Raw genomic sequence first — 6,637 nt, forward strand, 5'->3', positions numbered from 1 at the left:
CAAATAAATGAGAGTTGGTTTAATATTAAGCATATTTCTTTTGCAGCTGTCTGCTCGGCAGCTGAGAAGAGGGGTACCATTGTTGTTCCTGTAAACCCAGTCAAGCCAGAATCAGTACCGCAAGACCATGTCTCTAAATAAATGTTCCTTGCAGTTTGTGCCTATAATAAATAAATGTCCCTTGCAGTTTGTGTGTGTTTTTTTATCAAATTTTAAAGATTCACTCTCTGTAATTTATTTTACCCTAGACAGGCAAGTGCTCATATATGGTAACTTCGTTGACCTTGATTTGCAATGCAAAGGTGAAAAATATTGTTACATTTTTTTTTTAAAGAATGTCCTGTAACATCCACCATTAGCTTTCTGAGGTTCAAAATGTGAATTTCCAAAGATTTCAATGAGTGCCCTATAAAGGGTTAAGGCATCTTGTTAATTAATTAATTTATCGATATTTGAAGCCAGCGTATCGATTCTCGTATCGCGGAGGCTGACGATCGATACATCGCCATATCGAGATTTTGGCCCACCCCTAGTTTAAAGGGGCAAGGGGAAGGGTTGAGGGGTAGGCATAGGGGTATAAAATAGAATTGGAATTGGGCCTTAGACATCAGGGGCCGGTTGTGGGTAGTGTAGTTCTTTACCTGTGTTTTCGCAATAAAAATCCTTTTTTGTTTTAACATTCAATCAGACTCATGGTTCTCCCCCAAACTCAAGCTAGATGCATATTGCATACATTATTCCAGAAGTAATATGATTTGTTTTATGTTGATAAATAAACATGTCCTTACAGGAAATTGTTGCGGTCACAAAATCTGAATGAGCGGAACAGGATGATTGCATACGTGTCGCCTGATCCACAAATGCACATCCTCTTTTTTGCATGCACAAATTGTGATATAATGATACAAAATATAACAAAATATAATCGCTTTTTTATAGTTTGATCAGCGGACAGGACGCAAGCAGATAGTGAGGAGATGTTTGCTGTATGTAACAAAAAAATGTTTATGGTCTAAAACGCGTGAATTCGCTTAGAGAACCTTTAAAGGGGCCGTGAATTGGTCGATTTTAATGCTTTATTACGTTGATTGATGTCTACTTATTCATTTCGCGTTGTTTTTAAATTCAAAAAAATAAAAAGAAAAAAGTAATACGCTATTTTGTAACATGGATTAGTGGCTGTCTTGAGAAATGGTTCGTTTGAAGGGGCGGGCCGCATTGAAGACCTGAACGTAAACACCCACTGCTATGATTGGACAGCTTCATTCCCCGTCATTACATGTAGGGAAATGTTTTAAAAACATTAATGTGATAAAAATAGCAGCCGAACACAAATATGTTTGAGACACAAAAGATTCTGGGTGCTAAACATGATACACATAAATGACAATACGTATATTAAAGTAGAAACAAAACTCGACGTGACTAAATTACCATATAAAACAAACTAAGCGTGAATCTAAATCTTAACTGACTCTAATCAATCCTTATCAATAACTTTGTATATTTCTATTGTGCTTGTGATGTTGCTTTTACATTCAAGTAATGTTAAATAACACAGTTATATGTTAAAAAATAAGCTTTGTTGAGTGTTTGACCTTTCAAACGCAACTTGCCTAAGTTACCGTATACAACACAGTAAACGGGCATCAGAATCTAAACTGCGGTTGATAAATCCTTCCTTATAACTAACTTTGTATATTTCTACCTTTAAATTACAGTCGTATTGTTAAGTGTTGTACCTTTATTAATCGTTTAATGTTTTTAGTAAATTAAAACAGTCAACAAACGTATTTAGACACGGATGTTACAACAGGACACATCAAGCAATCTCTTTTAACAAAGCAATAGTGAAACGCAGTAACTTAAATAAAGTAAAATGTCTTACTGTGAATTATACTGCTGTGTCATTGTTGTCAGATCCAATATAAGTGGTGCTTCTGACTGAGTCTCTCTGCAAATCCAGCATCGACTTCTTCACAAATGAATCCATGTCCACAACGTTAACAAACGCTCCCCACACGAGCTGGAACTTCTTCAAAAGCAAACTTTATCCAAGCATATTGCTAATGTTAGGTTCCAAGCCTCCGAATTGAAGTATTTAGCTTCTGTGTTGTTCCCATGGTTGTTCCCACACGGTTCTTTCAAAACCGAAAAAGCGTTTCCATGGTATCATAACAGATCACCGCGTCAAAATAAAAGTCTCTCAGAAAAAATGTATTTAAAAAGTCATTTTGGTTAAATTTGTCAATCTTTAAAGACATGTTTACTTACTGAGACACACGTGTCACGCGAAGCTGTGGGCGGGGCTACAAAAGTAGACTTGTCCTTTTGGTTATGGGGAGGTGTTTCAATTCTACTTTGACGTCATAGATTTCCGAATTTTAGACTGGAGTTTTTAGCTGGCTTGGTGCCAAAGACGGTTATATTTCAGTAGCACGGACGTTTTCAGTTCTGAAACTTGCAGGATGTTCATTTAAGTATGATGACCTCTTATATAACAAATTATCAAGTTAAAATTGAGTTTTTGATTCACCGCTCCTTTAATTAAAATAAAAATGGCTCTATTTATAAAAATGGAGTGAAAATAACAAAAAAAGAAAGACATTTGTTTGGTTCATTCATTGATAGTTGTTTGTATTTGGCTCATATGCTTTACATGGCGAAATGAAAGTCACAAAATCTAAATAAACAGAACGGGATGAATGCAGGCGTGTCACCTGATCCAAAAATGCAAATCTCCTTTTTTGCATGTGCAAATTAGGATATTTGAATAAAGAATAAAACATTTTTTATTCACATGTCTGCATTTATGCATATCAATACACATTCATTTAAATACAGATTTTTTGCATATTAAAATCTCAAGACATTTGTTTGTGGAAAGTAAAGTAAAATTTGTAACATGCATTAAGTTCACAGATAAATGTGCATGTATTTGTTAATTATTTAGAGTCTAATTTCAACATATACAATAATGCAATATTATATTTTTCATACTGTTTGTAATTTTAAATGTGTAAAGATGCAATCCTGTTTGCTTACGTAAACATATTTTGAACACTTACTGCATTTTAAATTGTTTAATAAAATAAAATTTCACCATGCAATAATAAAACTTTATACTTAAACCCATTTGCCCAACCAATTACAGCTCTGTTTTTGTTATAATGTATAGCTTACCTTAATTTTGGATGAGTTGTCCAAAGATTTTGTAAAAAAAATTATACATTTCATTAATGCTCAGTATAAAAAAATTACCTTTAAAGCAGTATTGTCAAGTCCAACTCGAGTAACACTGAAGCAGTGTTAATTGCAAAATAAGTCTTTGGTGTCCACAGAGTGTGTATGTAAAGTTTTAGCTCAAAATGCCCCAGATAATTTCCCAGCTAACAAAGAAGGTGCTCCCAATGGATCCCTATTTGGTAAAACTAAGCGTGAGATCATTCCTTCTTTCTTTTGTTGTTCTTTTTATTATTTAGTTAAAATTGCCTAACCGTAATGTTTTAACTGTGCAGCACATTGGTCAACCTAAGGTTACGCTATATTAATAAACTGATGTTAACATAACAATTATCACTCAATGCACATCACTGTTATAGTTGTATAAATGTGTAGTACATTAAAAAAAAAAAGCTTTGCTAGATTTAAAAAGATTTATATCAACAATTAATTGCAGAAATACGTTACTTTTAGCTCTTTTGGGATCAGGTCCTCCTTCTTCCATTGTTTCGCTTTCTCTCTGTTCTTCTTCTTTTATACTTAATTGCCTTTTTTGGTCCATTTTAAATGTGATGGAAATTACAGTCTGTTGCTTTTACTTTCTGTGAAAGTCCAGGTTATAAATGTCACCGGGTGACTATGATAGGGCGGAACCAAAAGTGGCGGAGAAAGGTTCCGCCTGAAGACGGTTTCCGCCCGGGCCCGATTTTAAACTACACCACTTTGCTTCCTGATCTCCCTAGCAACGCAGAGCAGGAGAAAAATGAACAACAGGTGGGGTGAATTAGGCTGGCTGTCCACGATTGGAGGAGGGAGTGAAGACAAGCACATAAAAAGGTCCAAGAAGCACAAAGGAGGGGAGTTACTTGCGGGTGAGAATCCCTTTTTGCCTTGGGCAAACTTTAACACACGCTCCATCCCTGGAGGGGCCGAAGGGCGCCGTTGATCCGTGACTCACTTATTGTGGAAGGAAAGAGTGCGGCTGCCAAATGAGGCGAAAAGGACGGGGCTGTGAAAACAATTAAAGGGACACTACACCGGTGTGCTTGTGGTGTACTTTGTATACGCTGTGTTGCTGCTTTGCAGACGGACCACGCTGGCTGGATCGTGCTCCTGGGGAAGAGAGAGAAAGGGACAGTCAGTTGACGAAGGAATATCGAGGGGTTTCATCAGAGAAAGAGTGGACACAGAGCCATCAAGAGTGTAGCTAATAACAGTTGTTGACAACAAAGCGTGAGTAACAGCTGTGGTACTTATCTGTGCAATACTTGTACGAAGAGTTGTTTTGGTGTGTTCCCTTGTGTTTTTGAGGTCCCTGGCCCCACTGGAGAGGAAAGCGTGGGCGAGCCGCGGGTTGACCGGAAGCACGGACGAAGCTCTTGGTAGGAAGCACCGTTCACCAGTAGAACAGTGGCCCTGTGGGAAAAAGGAAGAGCAGGTGAGCCAGAGGAGCGATAACTAACACGCCGGGCCTGTGAATAACACACATCTCACTCTCATTGGTGGTCCAGTTATCGCCCAACCATCCTCTCGAGGTCGTCGTAGCCAGGTGGCAAGGGCGATCTAAAAACCACGTGAAGTTGTATAAGAGTGCTGTGGGTGAGTTTCACTGATTGATGGTGTTTACGCTTTACTTGCTGTGTGTATGCTGTGCTTGTAGCGTTCAAACTGCCTAGCCTCAGACGAGTCGCGAGACGACGACATCCGTTGTGGCCTGGGTCCTAAGGAGAGCGAGAAAATTGAGCCCTGTGCCCGGGGTGTGTCCACGAGAGCTTCGTTCATCCATAGAGCAGACAGTGGTGAAACCCAGTGAGTATTACCAAGAGTGTACCGTGCGGACTGTGGGTTGTAGCGGTGTGTGTACTGACCTCTCCAACAGAAGCTCGTGGTGAGCGGAGCCCCGACGAAAGTTCGCCCCAACTCGTGACCCCGGTCGTGGAAGAAGGAGGGGGAGTTTGGGAAGCGTTCGGCTCCGTGTCATCGGACCCACTAGTCCCTACGACGCCCGGACAGCCGGAGTGGATGGGCGAAGGAATACGGTGCACCAACACTGTAGCGAAAATCCACTGTTTGCAAGTAAAGCTCTGTGTGCATGAAGATCCCCAGTGCTGTGAGTAACAAAACCTGTGAAGTAAAACTGTTCTGTGCTTGTAGCAATTACCTACCTGTGCAAGTGAAGCTCTGTGTGAGTGAAGATCCCCAGTGCTGTGAGTAACTTGACCTGTGAAGTAAACCTGTTCTGTGCTTATAGCAATTACCTACCTGTGCAAGTGAAGCTCTGTGTGAGTGAAGATCCCCAGTGCTGTGAGTAACGTGACCTGTGAAGTAAACCTGTTCTGTGCTTATAGCAATTACCTACCTGTGCAAGTGAAGCTCTGTGTGAGTGAAGATCCCCAGTGCTGTGAGTAACGTGACCTGTGAAGTAAACCTGTTCTGTGCTTATAGCAATTACCTACCTGTACAAGTGACGCTCTGTGTGCATGAAGATCCCCAGTGCTGTGAGTAACGTAACCTGTGAAGTAAACCTGTTCTGTGCTTATAGCAATTACCTACCTGTACAAGTGAAGCTCTGTGTGCATGAAGATCCCCAGTGCTGTGAGTAACGTAACCTGTGAAGTAAACCTGTTCTGTGCTTATAGCAATTACCTACCTGTACAAGTGAAGCTCTGTGTGCATGAAGATCCCCAGCGCTGTGAGTAACGTATCCTGTGAAGTAAAACTGTTCTGTGCTTATAGCCATTACCTACCTGTACAAGTGAAGTTCTGTGTGAACGAAGAGCCTTCAGCACCGTGAGTAGCGTAACCTGTGGAGTGAACTTGACCTGTGTATAACCCTCACTTACCTGTTCTGCCGAAGGTCCTGGGTGAACGAACAGCGTTTGGCAACGAAGTACTTTACCCCTGTCTGACTTTTGTTTGATTCTGCCTCCAGGAGAAGCGGAGCGCGCCACGGATTGTTGGGTCAGAGCCCCAAAGGAGCCCCTGTCCCCAGTTCTCATTCCAAGTGGCCCTGGAGGCAAAGAGGAGACTCATTAGTTTTAAATTGCCCTTTCCCCTTTCCCCCTTTCCTTTTTAAATATTTAATAAAGTTTATTTTAATTATAGTATACTCGTCTGTCTGGTCATTAGGGTGGTCTTGGGAAACTCCTCGAGGTGGAAGAGTTGAGAGGGGCGTGACCTTTAGTTTATTCGGGTCCGCCCCCGGGCGTGACATAAACATCCGGAAAATGAGCTTGATTTAAGGAAATATCTTTTAATTATACTATGAGGGTGTGTCACAATGATTCTGTGTTATTAGTGACCTGGTTGGTCAGGTTATGCAACTGATGCCAAAATAAATTAAGGTGCAGGAAACATCTGATACCATCAGCACACTTGTAAAATCTCTTTTGTGTTTACCTTTTGTACACAAATT

At 40.3% G+C, this 6,637-nt stretch overlaps 1 long non-coding RNA gene across 1 annotated transcript; it reads left to right on the plus strand.

Annotated features, from left to right (window-relative positions):
• Nucleotides 1-3,988: 3,988 nt before the first annotated feature.
• Nucleotides 3,989-6,326, plus strand: LOC129439450 (uncharacterized). The gene is made up of 2 exons (XR_012359447.1): nt 3,989-5,298; nt 5,765-6,326. It is a non-coding gene; the product is annotated as an uncharacterized lncRNA (long non-coding RNA).
• The last annotated feature ends 311 nt before the right edge of the window (nt 6,327-6,637 follow it).

Source organism: Misgurnus anguillicaudatus, chromosome 19 (assembly GCF_027580225.2).
Source record: "Misgurnus anguillicaudatus chromosome 19, ASM2758022v2, whole genome shotgun sequence".
Taxonomy (NCBI): Eukaryota; Metazoa; Chordata; class Actinopteri; order Cypriniformes; family Cobitidae; genus Misgurnus; species Misgurnus anguillicaudatus.